Consider the following 15,461-nt stretch of genomic DNA (forward strand, 5'->3'; position numbering starts at 1 on the left):
AATAAAATGGACATAGGATTGCATTCTAAGTTTGGTGTTGCTATGCAACAAAATTTGGTTCAAATTCTTACAAGATACTTGCATTAATTCCAAGTGAAAGTGTCACACTAAGTTTGGTGTGCCACTTATCTTTTATGCAATGTATTGTGCTCACCTTCTTAAGTTTGCAATCACAATGTCTTTGTCTCTTGTGCCTTGATTATTATCTTTAGATTTGCTTGCTTAAAACACACGTGCTACTAACATTTCATTGTATAAGACATTCATGATCCATCTTAGCCCCATAGCCATTGTTCTAATTGTTGCTTGAGGATGAGCAAGCATTCTGAATTTGGCAAGGGAAAGGGAAGAATAAGAGGAAAATGACAACAATAATGAAGATGAACTACAAGGTTGTAGAGTTCCTTTTCTTCTCATTTGTTTCCAACACTTAAATTGCATGATTGTCTTCATCTTTTCTGTATGCATGTGTGGTATGAATAAGCATAGTTTGAATTTGGATTTTTAACATGTTGCTATGCCATTATAATTAACAACTTGAGTTTCGTAAAGTTCAAAGCAGTAAAGCATCATGATCATAAACAAACAAAGCATTAAAGAAGATTTTAGCATGTGCATACAAGTATTGGAAGGCTAGTGTGGTTAATTGTTGCTCAATTGCATTAGATTTTAATTAATTGAAGTTTTCATCTAGTACATTTTGTGAAATCTTTTGAAAACATGAAAACCTTGAAAAGGCAATTGCAAATAAAGCAAAAAAAAAAAAAAAAGAAAAAGGGAAAGAATGAGAAAGCTGAAGGCTCTGAGTACCAATGACAATTTGTTAAGTACTTGTGGTGTTTATGTATCAAGCCAAATGCTTGAAAACAAAACACTTAGAAGTCAAGGCTAGGCTCAAGTGCAAAAGCACTCCCTCAAAGCTCAAGGTTCTGAGCATCAATGATTAGAGAGTCAAGAAAAGAAAAGAAAAATGAGCTTAATGAAGCCCTCTAATTAAATGCTTGTGGTGCTTATGTATCAAGTGGTAATACTTGAAAACAAAGCATTTAGAAGTCATAGCTTTGTTATCAACTCATGGGGCAAAGCACTCAAAAGGAGAAGCTAATAAGAAAATCAAAAGCTTGTTTCAAGGAAGAAATATAAGAAAAAGATTTCATAAAATGAGCTAGATAGAAGTATCAATCGTTTACATCTCTTTTGTGATTGTAGCATGCATAGAAAACTAGCCTACCATGAACATTGAGTTGCTATTCTTCTTACCTTGGGTTGTCAATCTTAATTGCATGATTCTTTTCTTGCTTGGGGACAAGCAAGGTTTAAGTTTGGTGTTGTGATGACATGTCACCATGTCATGTTTTTCTATGCTTTCATACAAGAAATTGATAATTAGTACTTAAATATTACATTCTTTTATGCTTAAATGGTATATTTCCTTGATCTTTTAATTTTATAAATTTGGTAAGAAATAAGAAGAAAAAGAAGCACAAAATAAGCTAAAAAGGAGAAAAAAAGAGCTTTGGGGCACACTTTGAAGTTGGAGCACACTTTGGAGCCTTAGGCCACGCTTTTAAAAGCGTGGCCCATGACCAAATAAAGGAAGCATGAACAATCAGCACACAAAGCTCAGTACTGAGCTTTGCCGTACAAGAAAAATGTGCTTGGAGGCAAGAAATTTCGCTAAGTTAAAAGTGGGCGTTTACAGCATGACCATGCCTTCTTCAAAGGGCAATAACTTGAGCTACAGAAGTCCAATTGATGTGCTTCTAGTTGTGTTGGAAAGATGACATTCAGAGCTTTCCAACGATGTATCATAGTCCATATTTGGCACGAAATTGAGGTACGAGTGAAATGCATCTTTAAGGGCTAAAAATAAGCAAAAAAATCAGCCAATGCTTCCACCAAGGCTCGAAGGGGGAGACACAAGGAAAACAAGGAAAGCAAAATAAAGCTCAGTTCACTTTCTCAACTGAGCTTTATCGGGCTCCCACTCATGAAAATACAAGAAAAAAAGCTCACAAAAGTGCTTCCACCAAGTGTTGAACCTAAGACCTTGAGGCCGAAAGCAAGGCACCACAAAGGAAAGCTCAGTTGGTTTTTCCAACTGAGCACTATCTCCCCCCTTCTCCCCCACAAATTGACACGGACCCAAGGCACCAAGGAACTTTGGTGCACAATTTTGGCACACAACCAAGGCTGGACGCGCATCAAATGACACGGACAGCACAACTTGAAAGCTAAGTTGGGTTTTCCAACTGAGCTTTCCCCTGGGAGCAACACCCATGGACCAAAAATTGAATAAAAATTCCATTTAAATTCAATTCTTTTCCAAATTGAATCAAGGCCAACCAAACCCATTTCTCCTCAAATCCAAAGCAAGCAGAGCCCACATCATCACTCAAAGGCACAAGAACAAGCTAGAATTAGGATTTTCATTTAATTTGTTTTTCATTTCAATTTCATTTTTTACTTTGTAAAGCCTATATAAAGGCATCACTCTCATTTTCAAAGGGAGCTCCAGGAGAAAGGAGGCTAACTCCAATAGGGAGTTGTGCACTCTTTAGTTTTCATTTTGCTTTCTCTCTTACTTTTCTTTTCTGTTTTGAAATTTTGGATTGAGATTGGAAGGAATTCTGTTTTCATTCTCCATCTGCAACCTCTCTTGTTCTTCTTCTACAATTTACTCTTCCATTTTCATTTCGCAATTGTTCTTGTTGGATCAAGGAAGGATTTGAGATCTAGACTTGTTTTCTAGTCTCTTCCACTCCTGAGATCTTGAACCACTTTTAAATTGCTGCAAATTAAGCACTGCTTTTCTGTTTTGAAGTCTTCAAGCAATTTCCCTTTTCTGTTTAGATCTGTTGCATGATTTTGCACCTTTTACTTCTCTGTTTGATTGCTATTTACACTTTTTTGTTAAATTTTAATTTCCAGCACCCACTCCCCTTTATATTTCATGCAATTTACATTTCTTGTCATTTAAGATTCTTGCAATTTACATTTCTTGCTCTTTAAGTTTCTGTCCAATTTACTTTCTGCACTTTAATTCCTCTTGTCATTTACTTTCTGTTGTTTCAACTGTCACTTAAATCACTCAATGTTAGCTTGACTAAATTAATCACCCACTAAAGTTGCTTGATCCATCAATCCCTGTGGGATCGACCTCACTCTAAGTGAGTTTTACTACTTGATACGACCCGGTACACTTGCCGGTGAGTTTTTGGTGTTTTGGAAAATTTAGTTTTCCACAAAAACTACCATCAACCAACCTTTACTCCTTGAAGCTTCCACCATAATGAGTCTAGATTTACAACGCCAACCACTAAACATCCTCCTCTTTCTGTTAATTCCACAAAGCGCCCTAAGTTGGCCATCCGTCTTAAGCAAACCATACTCAAGTGGGATAAAAAAGCTAAGAGTTAGAAGTTTTACCCACTCAAATGAAAGATTGGATGACAACCTAGGTGGAAGAGTTCCCAATGATCTTGATGAAGCACGCTCTACTCTCGTCCATCCTCTTCTAGAGGCTTCCACCACTTGGCAAGGTTCTTCGAGCTTTACCTCTCGCCAAGCTTCTTCAAGCTCACACTCTTCTTCACCAATTTCTTCTATCTCTTCCCATCACTATCATCATAAAAAGAAGGTTTAGTGAAGTCTACCTCGTCATCAATTCCAAGCACAGTGGGAAAGGACTCATCAAGCTCAAAAGGATCATATGTTGATTCGGAATCATCATAAATAGGAGGCTTATTGCTTGGGACACTTCTTCCAATTCGTCATTCACAATATGCCTTGGAAGTTGCACGTCCTCCTCAACATTGCTTTCTAATTCACTGGAAGAAGGCTCAACAAAATCATCAAGGGAATTGATCAATGTGAACAAAAAATCACTAATGATGAAATCCACTTCTTGATCAATTTCCTTTGGTTCTCTATCCACTTCCTCAACATCACTCTCCTATTTAACATCCCTCCCAAACTTCGTGGGAGAGGGCTCTTCAACTTGAGATTCCCTTATGTACTCAACATATCCTAAACATCCAACCACTACTTCCTTTTGTTCACTGATTTCCACCTCCTCCTCTTATTGTACTTCTTGTTTTAATTCCTCCTCCTTACCATGGAGCTTCAAGTTCACTCCCTCGCCAAGCTCTTTTGTTACTTCTCCACATTCAACAATGGGAGCACCTTGATCGCATAAGCTTAGGCGGGATGAGACCATGTTACCAATGACTTTTACCATAATAGCCATTTTTGCTCTTAACTCCGCAAACTTCTTTTCATCCTCCTCTTGTTGCCTTAAGATATGGGATTCAAGATCTCTCAATTCCAACATGGGGGCTTCATCGGAAGGTGATGGTAGAAGAGAAGGTTCATTGTTCGAGGGAAGGTTGTTATAATTGGAAAGTGGTTCATATTGGTGAAATCCTTCAGGTGGTGTGTGTGGACTTTGTGGTTCATGGGAGTATTGGTGTTGGAAAGGTGGTGGTTCTAGATGCAGTTCATATGGTGGTTGGTATGGTGGGTATGGGTTGGGGTCATATGGAGGTAAATGGTGGTAGAAAGCTTGTGAGTAAGGTGGTTCAAAATTATGTTGTGGAGGGGGTTCATATGCATGTGGTGGTTGTGGTTGACAATCACAATAAGGGTCATCACACACATTGGATCGGTATGCATTAGGATTAGGATTATAACCATATGAATTCAGAGGGGGTTGTTGCCAAGAAGGTTGTCCATAAGCTTGGGACTCCTCCCATCTTTGACTTCCAAATCCTTGATGCACATCCTCATTTCCTACAACACAGTTTGAACCACACTCATAGCCAAAGTGATGAGAATTCATGGTGATAAGATAAGACAAAAATAAAACTAATAAGAAACAAAGAAAACAAAGTCCTACAACTAGCAAAAGCCAACAAACAAACCAAAAATTAAGCTATTCACAATATACACAATAGCCAACAATATAGCACCATTGCAATCCCCAAGAATGGCGCCATTTTTGATGAATGGTGTTTTGCTCGATGGTCTAGATTTTCTTCTTATAGAAAAGAATTACTTCGTTGTAAGCATAGCTCTAAACCAACAAACAATTCTCACATAAAAAATTTTGGTTGTCACATGTACAAACCCCAAATAAGAATTAACCGGAGTATTTGGACTCCGGGTCGTCTCACGAGGATAGCAATGAAGTGATCAATTATTGGCTATGAGAATGCAAGGGGGTTTGATTAATAAGAGGGCAAGAAATTAAATGAGCAAGAATTTAAATGACAAAATGCATAAATCAAGCAAGTAATTAAGGAAAGCAAGATAACAGACTCTTGGCTGAGACTTAGGTAATTGAGATCACTATCCTGGTCAACAATTCAAATATTGATAATTATGAGGAACCGAGCTCATTAGGTCTACTCACTAAAGCCTTAAGTACGTAATGTCTACTCCTAGGCTTGGAGTACGTCAAATGGCTTGATCAACATCAATCCATAAGTCCCAACCTAGCTACTAATTAACTTAGTAGTAGGCTAGAGTCAATAGTTGTCAAATTGATCCCCAAGGGTTCTGGAATTACCAATTCAATGAAGCCCAAGGACTCAAGATCACTCAATCCCCTTAGCCTAGGCCAAGGGTCAAGAGAACTACTCAAAAACTATAGGAAGCATTATATCAAACACCTAATGTGCAATAAAGATAAACATCACAAATTGCTAAGATTAAAGAGACCCATAAATTTCAGAGGCGAGAAATCAATAATAGCAAGAAAGATCAACATAAAAGAAACATAGAAACATGAAATTGCATTAAAAGGAAATTAGATCTAACAATGTTCATCAACATACAAGAGAGCAAAACGAGAAATTAACATTACAACTAAGAAAATCAAGATGTAGACATGAGAAATTATAAAAGAAACAAGATGAAATCAAGGAATTAAGCATGGATCCATGACAATTTAACCTCATCCTAACCTAATTCTAGAGAGAAGAGGGAGCTTCTCTCTCTAAAAAACTAACTAAAGGCTCATGTTGACTAACTAATTTGATACGTGGTCAAGAGGGCATTTTCGTCATCTTAGAGCTAAGGGACGGAATGATAATCTTGTCATATTCAAGCATCTAAATTCTAGAAGAATTGTGTCATGCCAGTCTTGGACATCAAGAAGACCAAAAGTTCGTCTCAAAAACAGTGGTGCTGAAAGGGCAACAATTCATAAGGCCCATTGGGCTAAAGCAAGACAACGAAAATGCCCTCTTGACCACGTATCATAATTGCTCCCCCTTTGCTTGGACTTCAATTCTGCATGAAATACACTCAGAAACAAGTTGGATTTGGGCCTGGACAGCTGATGAGCGGATAATTGATACGCTTTTTAGCATTGTTTTTAGGTAGTTTTTAGTATGATTTTGTTAGTTTTTAGTATATAATTATTAGTTTTTAAATAATAATCACATTTCTGGACTTTACTATGAGTTTGTGTGTTTTTTTGTGATTTCAGGTATTTTCTGGCTGAAATTGAGGGACCTGAGCAAAAATCTGATTCAGAGGCTGAAAAAGGACTGCAGATGCTGTTGGATTCTGACCTCCCTGCACTCGAAGTAGATTTTCTGGAGCTAAAAAATCCTAATTGGCGCGCTCTCAATTGCGTTAGAAATTAGACATTCTGGGATTTCCAGCAATATATAATAGTCCATATTTTGCCCGAGATTTGATGGCCCAAACTGGCGTTCAAAGTCAGCCTAGAACATCTTGGCGTAAAACGCCCAAACTGGCACCAGAATTGGAGTTAAACACTCAAAGTGGCACCAAAGCTGGTGTTTAACTCCAGGAACAGCCTAAGCACGAAAAAGCTTCAATGCTCAGCCCAAGCACACACCAAGTGTGCCTCGGAAGTGGATTTCTGCACTATCTGCACTTAGTTACTCATTTTCTGTAAACCCTAGTTACTAGTTTAGTATAAAAACTATTTTTAGAGATTTAATTGTCATCTATCTATCTTTGGAACATTTAGTCCTTAGACAATGGAGGCTGGCCTCACGGCCATGCCTAGACCTTTCACTTATGTATTTTCTACGGTGGAGTCTCTACACCCCAAAGATTAAGGTGTGGAGCTCTGTTGTTCTTCATGAATTAATGCAATTACTACTATTTTTCTATCCAATTCATGCCTACTTCTTCTCCAAGATATACTCTCGTACTTAATTCAGTTAAGTCAGAATGAAGGGGTGACCTGTGACAATCACCCAATCTTCATTACTCGCTTAGCCAAGGTCGCGTGCCTAACAACCACAAAGCGATCTACATGATGTTCAACGTAGTCATTAGACGACAGCTGGAGTATATTCTCTTGGTTTTCTAATCTAAGATTAGAACCTTCGTGGTATAGGCTAGAATAAAGGCAGCATTTCTGGGATCCGAAAAGTCTAAACCTTGTCTGTGGTATTCCGAGTAGGATCCAGGATCCGGAAAGTCTAAACCTTGTCTGTGGTATTCCGAGTAGGATCTGGGAAGAGATGACTGTGACGAGCTTCAAACCTGCGAATGTGGGGCACAAGTGACAGTGTGCAAAAGGACAATGGTCCTATTCTGACGCTAGCGGGAACCGACAGATGATTAGCCCTACGATGACAGCACAGATGGATTTGTTTTCATCCGAGAGGATCATACAACTTGCCATGGAAGGAGGTAACGCATGGTTGGAAGAAGGCAATAGGAAAGCAGAGGTTCTGAAGCAACAAAGCATCTCCAGACGCTTATCTGAAATTCCTACCTATGAATTACATAAGTATTTCTATCCTATTTTATATTTTATTTATCTTTTAATTATCAAAACCTTATAACCATTTGAATCCGCCTGACTGAGATTTACAAGGATGACCATAGCTTGCTTCAAGCCGACAATCTCCGTGGGATCGACCCTTACTCACGTAAGGTTTATTACTTGGACGACCCAGTGCACTTGCTGGTTAGTTGTGCGGAGTTGTGAAAAAGAGTTGAGATTACGATCGTGCGTACCAAGTTGTTGGCGCCGTTGAGATCACAATTTCGTGCACCAGCAGCTCAGAAATCGCCACCAGTGTTTTGCCTTTAAGTGGGTCACGTGAGAGTATCGGCGCATACGCGTCATGTGCGCGTGCGCGTCGATTGGCTGTTTCTTCATCCGCGCGTACGTGGCATGTACGCGTGCGCGTCTCTATGGTAGCGTTTGTTTTCAGGGGCAGGACACGGAGGCATGGACAACACTTGTTTAAAAAGTATTTGGAAGCAGAGACATGGACAGTGGACATATTGTCTCCGAGACAGTTTTTTATATTTTTGTGTCCACTCTTTCACGAAGGACAATGATGGACACGGGATTTGGAAGAGTGGACACGGACAATTTTATAAATTTTGTTTACCTTTTTTCCACTATTACCCCTTCTTATTTTTCCTATTGCGTTGTTCAGAGATACTTTTTTCTTCCTGTTCTTCCTCTATCTCTTTCTTTTCCAGGTACTCTCTCCTTTCTGTAGAATTTTTTATTGGGGGTAGATAATTCTTTTCTTTTTATCGTTTTACTTCAATACCATTTTAACCTTATATTATATTATTTGATTTGTAATAAAAATAATAACAAAAATAATTAATCTTGAAACTTTTGAAAGATAAATATTAGCAAAAGTAAAATTAATCTTTTAAAATGCTAAAAAATAATTTATAAATTGTAATTGATTTTATATAATTTAAAGAAAAATCAGTTTTTTATAAAGAAAAATCAGTTTTTAGATAAAAAAATTAGTTTTTTTTTAAAATAAAAATAGATTTTTATATGCAAAAACTAATTGTTTTTTCATGTAAAAATAGATTTTTTTAAAATTAATTTTTTATTTAAAATTAATTTGGCTTATTAACTTAAACAAAATTTTTTATTAATCAAACTCAAATTTATTTTTTTTGTTAATCTTAACCATATGTATTCCTACATATTAATAATAAATTTTAAAATAAAATAATTATATTTATAAATTTTATTTTAATATAAATACTAATATATTTTTTTATTAAAATTTTTTGCCTCTTCAAATATTTTTTTCAAGTTCCGTCTGTACTCCTACATACTCTCATTTTTTATTAAATTAATTTGTATTGATGTAGAAAATTTGGAATCACAGGATTATTTTAGTCATTTCATATAATATTTTAGTCTTGTCCATGTGTATCCAAACATAATACTAGACATTACATTAGTGTTTTGTCCATCGTATCCAAACACAATACACAAAAGATAATTTTTAGTCTCTCCGTCCTATTGTCTCCGTTTCAGTGTCATGTTCTGTCTTGTCTCTAAAAACAAACGCAGCCTATGTGAAATCACTTCGGCGCGTGTGCGCCTTGTACGCGTGCATGCCCATCAACGCATTCTCAATTCTTGTTTCTTCATGCATTCTCCACTTTGTATGATTTTCTCCTCATTTCTTCCATCCAATACTTGCCTTATGAACCTGAAATCACTCAACAAACACATCAAGGCATTGAATGAAATTAAAGTGAATCAAAATCACCAATTTAAGGGCCTAAAAAGCATGTTTTTACACTTAGATACAATTTAGGGGAGAATTACAAAACCACTATTTCATTGAATAAATATGGAAAGAGGTGATAAAATTCCCTAAAATAAGCACAAGATAAACCACGAAATCGGGGTTTATCATGAAGCTCAGACTTTCTCAAGGCTCATAGATCGGCACCGAAGATAACAACTTGGAGCCGACTCGCAGAAGCTGAGCTCTCCTTCAGGAATCCACACAGGAATAATTGGCGCCCATTGTGGGGACGAGAACATAATTCTTTCTTTATATCATCGGCCTCAACGTTCTCGCCTAGAGCCACGGCTGGCCAACTTTCACCTACGCCATCTGAACTTCTTCAGATGGTGACCGAGTTAGGGCAAGTTAACCAGCGCATGGCCGAAGAGAACCAAAGAATGGCAAATCAGATTGCTAATCTGAATAATACCCGAATCGAAAATAACAACGATCGACAAGAACAAACAGAAGAAGCCGACCATCAGTTAGGGCCGATGCATGTCTCCGAAATTGCTCAGCCCGAAGAAGAGCAACCTGAGCACAATGAGGAAGCTCGGCCAGAAGACGAGGATGAAAACCTAGAAAACTCCCTAGGCCATTCACGGCCGAGGTGATGAACTTCATATTGCCCAGGAGGTTTACTCTGCCAACCACCCTAACCCCCTACGATGGGCTAGGTGATCCGAAGAAATACATTAAAAAGTTCACCTCCATAATGATAGTAAACGGTGCATCTGATAAAAATTTATGTTGTTGTTTTCCATCTTACTTAGACGGTCCTGCACTTGATTGGTTTTGTTCTTTGCCTGCAGGTTCTATTTCTCATTTTCGAGACATATCAAAGCCCTTTGAGGAGCATTTTGTTGGATCAGCCATCTATCTACATGACTCCCATTACTTGAACATAATCAAACAAGGCCAGCATGAAAGCCTCAGAGACTACATGACGCGCTTCACCAAGATAGCCATGAGTATACCCGATCTCTACCCCGAAGTGGAACTGCACGCAATAAAAAGTGGACTTCGACCAGAAAAATTCCAGGAGACCATTACCGTAGCTAAACCTAAAACTATGGCCGAGTTCCGTGAAAAGGCGAAAGGTCAGATTGATATCGAGGTACTCTGACAAGCTCGGAAAACAGAGAAACCACAATACAGGAATGACGATAAAGCAAGAGATAGCAAGAAAAACTTCAAACCAACTCCCCAATATGAATCCAACACTCAGTTCAACACCAACTGTGATGACATCATCAAGAGAATCTTGAATTCAAATTTGATCAAACCACAAAGAAAAGCCGGCAGCTACCCAGATTCAAAAGGCGCAGACAAATCAAAATACTGTTCTTTTCATCAAAAGCACGGACACACCACTGACGAGTGTGTCATCGCCAAAGACCTTCTAGAACGGTTAGCTCGGCAAGATCATCTCGACAAATATATCAGCGGCCGCATACAACGATGCGCACCTCCCCCTGGCGACCAAAGCTCGGCAACATAGCATGGCCGAGATAAGGATCGACCAAACACCAATATTCCCTACCAACCAAGACGTATTATTAACTATATTTCTAGAGGTTTTGCAGGTGGAGGGGCCACAAGCTCGGCAAGAAAACGGTCTTACCGAGCTATGCTTTCTATAGAAGCCGATCAACATCAACAACAGACACCTCCATATTCTCCTCAGATAACATTCCAGACATCCGACCTTCACACCAACATAACAAATCTAGATGACCCAGTCGTGATTTCCCTACAACTCGGAGATCTCCTAGTCAAAAAGGTCTTACTGGATCCTGGGAGCAGTGCCAATGTTCTCTTTTACTCTACATTTCAAAAGATGAAACTGAGAAGCAACATCCTACAACCTTCCACTAGAGACCTGGTCGGTTTCTCAGGTGAGAGAGTCCCGGTTATGGGCTCTATGTGGTTACAGACCACACTCGATGAGGTTCCCTTATAAAAAACTTCAGATATTCAATACTTAGTGGTCAACTGTTTCAGTCCTTACTATTTGATACTTGGCCGATATTTCTTAAATAGGTTCGGCGCCATAGTTTCTACAATTCATCTTTATGTTATGTTTCCTTCGCAGGATAATAGAATTGCAACTATTCACAGTGATGCACGGGAAGCCAGAGAGTGCTACAACAACAGTTTTAAAAGACCTAACCAAAATAAACAAGCTCATGTGCGCAACATCGGCAACCAGGAAGACCTACCAGCCCTGGCCGACCTTGATCCCAGAGCAGGAACCCTTGAATGCCCATCCCCGACAGAAGACTTGCATAAAATCTATTTTGCAGATAACTCGGACAAGTTTACTTACGTCGGTTCCACATTAAGCTCAGAAGAGAAGGCCTTATTCCGAGCATTTCTGCAACAAAATGCCGACTTGTTTGCTTAGACCTCAGCTGACATGCCGGGCATTGACCCATCCATCATATCCCACAAGCTGGTATTAGATCCATCTGTTCAACCTATAGCACAGAAAAAATAAAACCTTGGCCACGACCAAAAACAAGCTTCTCTGGAGGAAACAAAGAAGCTCATCAACGCCGGCTTCATTCAGGAAATCAGGTTCACAACATGGTTGGCGAATGTCGTCATGATGAAAAACATAACGGTAAATGGCGCATGTGTGTTGATTTCACCGATCTCAACAAAGCATGCCAAAAGACTCATATCCCTTACCATCTATTGATTGCTTAGTTGATAATGCTTCTGGTTATGAAAAACTTAGTTTTATGGATGCATACTCTGGTTATAACCAGATCCAAATGCATCCATCCAATCAAAATAAGACAACCTTCATTACTGAATATGGAAACTATTGTTATAAATTCATGCCGTTTGGCCTTAAGACTGCAGGTGTAACATATCAACGCCTAATGGACAAAGTATTCGCCCAACAGATCGGTAGGAACATTGAGGTCTACGTTGATGATATGGTCGCAAAAATGAAGATCGGTAAAAACCACCATGATGACCTCGTAGAAATCTTCGGTCAAATCAGAAAATACAATATGCGGTTAAACCCCGAAAAGTGTGCATTTGGCATATAGAGTGGCAAATTCCTCGGCTTCATGCTCACTAGCCGAGGTATTGAGGCAAATCCCATTTCTTTTATTTTTTTTTATTTTTGTTCTCTCTCTGAATAGAATGTGTTTGTCATCATCGCTGTGCTATCACTGTATTGTCAATATTCTTTTAAAAATAAAATGTGTATTCCTTCTCACTACTAAATATTAGGATGTGTTTTTGTTGGAACGTTTTTAGTTTTTATTTCCACTATAAATAAAAATAGGTCTGCTACACATACAAGCCTTTTTGGCTTACAAGTTATACAAGTTAGTCCAAGTCCAAGAAAAAAATACGCGCACCACTCTTTTAGAATCGAGCGTCCAACGCACGCGCCTTAATCATCCTTCCACAACACGTTCACTCTTCCTCTTCTTCCTCAATCAAAACGCAAATCGTCAAGATTCAAGCGACATTCGAAACAAACTACGATTCTACAGAAACGTTCCAACTCCTCGCAAAGAGTAGAAGAAATCAAGAAGAAAAGATACAAATCTCCATAAAAAATCACCAGAAAAAATGAAGAAACATTATTCAAGGTACTGTTTTACTGTTCTTCTAGGTTTTTTTTCTAGATTGTCTCTGCCATGTGCCTCATCCTTAACCAGCAAAACATTAAAAGATTTCAAGAAGAAATATACTGTCTCTCCCATGTTTTGGGTGTATTTCTTAAATCCTTTGGGTGTATTTCTATAACCATTTGGGTGTATTTCTGTAATCCTTTCTGTAACCATTTGGGTGTATTTCTGTAATCGTTTGGGTGTATTTCTGAAGCTTCACTATCTTCAAAACGATTTCAAAGCTTGATTTCAGAAACCACGAAAATCGAAAAAAAACGAAGCAAGAATATAGAGAGAGAAAACGCACGTAAATAACGAAGAAGAAACCAGTGATAAACGCAGGTAAAACAACGAATGAAAAGGCAAAGAGAGAACGCACAAAGGAGATCCAACAAATTTGGCAAGAAACTCGAAAAAAGAAATGAAATATTTTGAAAAATGGAAGCTATATATTTGCGCGTTAATTGATTTGAATTGATTTCAAAGTATGTTAAAGAGGCACATAACATAAGCAGCACGTTTAGTGGGTTTCGTTCTTTTCAGGCTTGTAAAGCTTATAATCGCAAAACACTTGTATGTAGAGATTAATTGAAATAAAAATAGAGACAAAAATATATTAGTTTGATTTTAATAAAAATTATTTCTATAGAGATATATAATTATGAAGTACTTTTTTTTATTCTCATCACAACCAAAAATAAAAGGAATGTATTTTCTCTAAACTTATTTCTTTATTTTTTTCTTTATACCGCCTCCATCCTCTCTTCTCTTCTTTAATTGGTCGTTGCTCTCCTCCTGCTATGTGCTGCCTCCTATCACTATTTTTTTGGTAAATTTTTTTTTTGAAAAAAAATGAAACATTCTTTTTTTATATGCGTTTTCTATTTTCAAAATGACATTTTGGAGATTTTGATTTCTCTCTTTTTTTTTTTTTAGCATTGTGTTGATTTTTTTTAAAAGATTAGATTTTGTTTTACTTGCAATCTTGTTAGAGGATAAAATTTTTTTTTAAGAGACTAGATTTTGGAGTATTGAAAGCAAGATTTTTAATTTTAAAATTGATGCCAAATTATCATGTTAAAAGACAGATTAATTCCAACTGCTTGTTGCACTATACAGAATTTTATTAGTTTGAAACATAATGTAGATAAATTTTTTCAAAATTACTTAGTGGATGACATGATTATAGATGAATATGGCTTAAGGATAGACCAACAAGGCATGAGTACGTAGTGGTGGTGCTCAAGCAAACTAAATGGTGCACGTGCGAGATACAATTGCAAATAAACTGTGGGCTAGTTACAAACTATTGAGTATTATATAATAGATATACTTAATATGTGACACAAGTATGTTGAATATAATGTGATTTTGGATGATTTGATAAGATTGTGCTTTGGCTATTTTATTAACTACTAGCTTAGAAAATTGTTTGCATTTTGTGTCAAAGTTCTAGTTTATTTGTTAATTATATTTATACTTGCAAAGGAACTACATAAAGTTTAAGAAAAATGAAATGGATTTATGTATGACTATGATATTTTAAGAAGAATGAATTTATACATGACTCTCTTAATATTTGTAATCCGATTTTTTTAAAGTGCAGATCGGATCCGTTCATCCTGCGGATCAGATAATATTCATAAATTGTGAATTGGATACGGATAAGTGAATTTTATTTGATGTATGTTTACTCTTACAATTAAATTTTTTTGTGTGGATGTTTGTTAGAAAATGAAAAAAGTAACGAATTTTGAATTGGAGAAGGGTTAAAGTTAACAAAGAAAAAAAAAAATAAACACATCTATTTAAGTGAATTAAAAATTTTGATGAGATTTTGGTTCTGACGATGATTTTGTATTTGTGAATTTAATTATGATGTAATTTTAATTTTTGAATTTAATTTGAGATAACTGATTTCTAAACTGTTTTAAAATTATTTTTTAAAATATTGAAGAGAGAATAATCTACAGAACAACGAATTTATCTATGTTTAAGGTTGTTTTGTTATTTACTGAATATCTAGTCATATTGCTGACAAAAATCATGCTCTAATATCATGTATGGATCACGTTTACTCTTTCAAAGAGTGTGTTTTATAAGTATTTTGCCAAAAAGCTATACTCTAATTTTATGTTAAAATCACTCTTACACTACAGTGCCAGTTAGTTGTTTAGTGCTTTGACAAAAAATTGTAATCTAATTTCGTCTTAAGATTACTCTTACTCTTCCAATCAAATAATCAAATTAAATATGTGTT

The sequence above is a fragment of the Arachis ipaensis genome, chromosome B1, assembly GCF_059453495.1.
Source record: "Arachis ipaensis isolate K30076 ecotype BB chromosome B1, ASM5945349v1, whole genome shotgun sequence".
NCBI classification, from domain to species: Eukaryota; Viridiplantae; Streptophyta; class Magnoliopsida; order Fabales; family Fabaceae; genus Arachis; species Arachis ipaensis.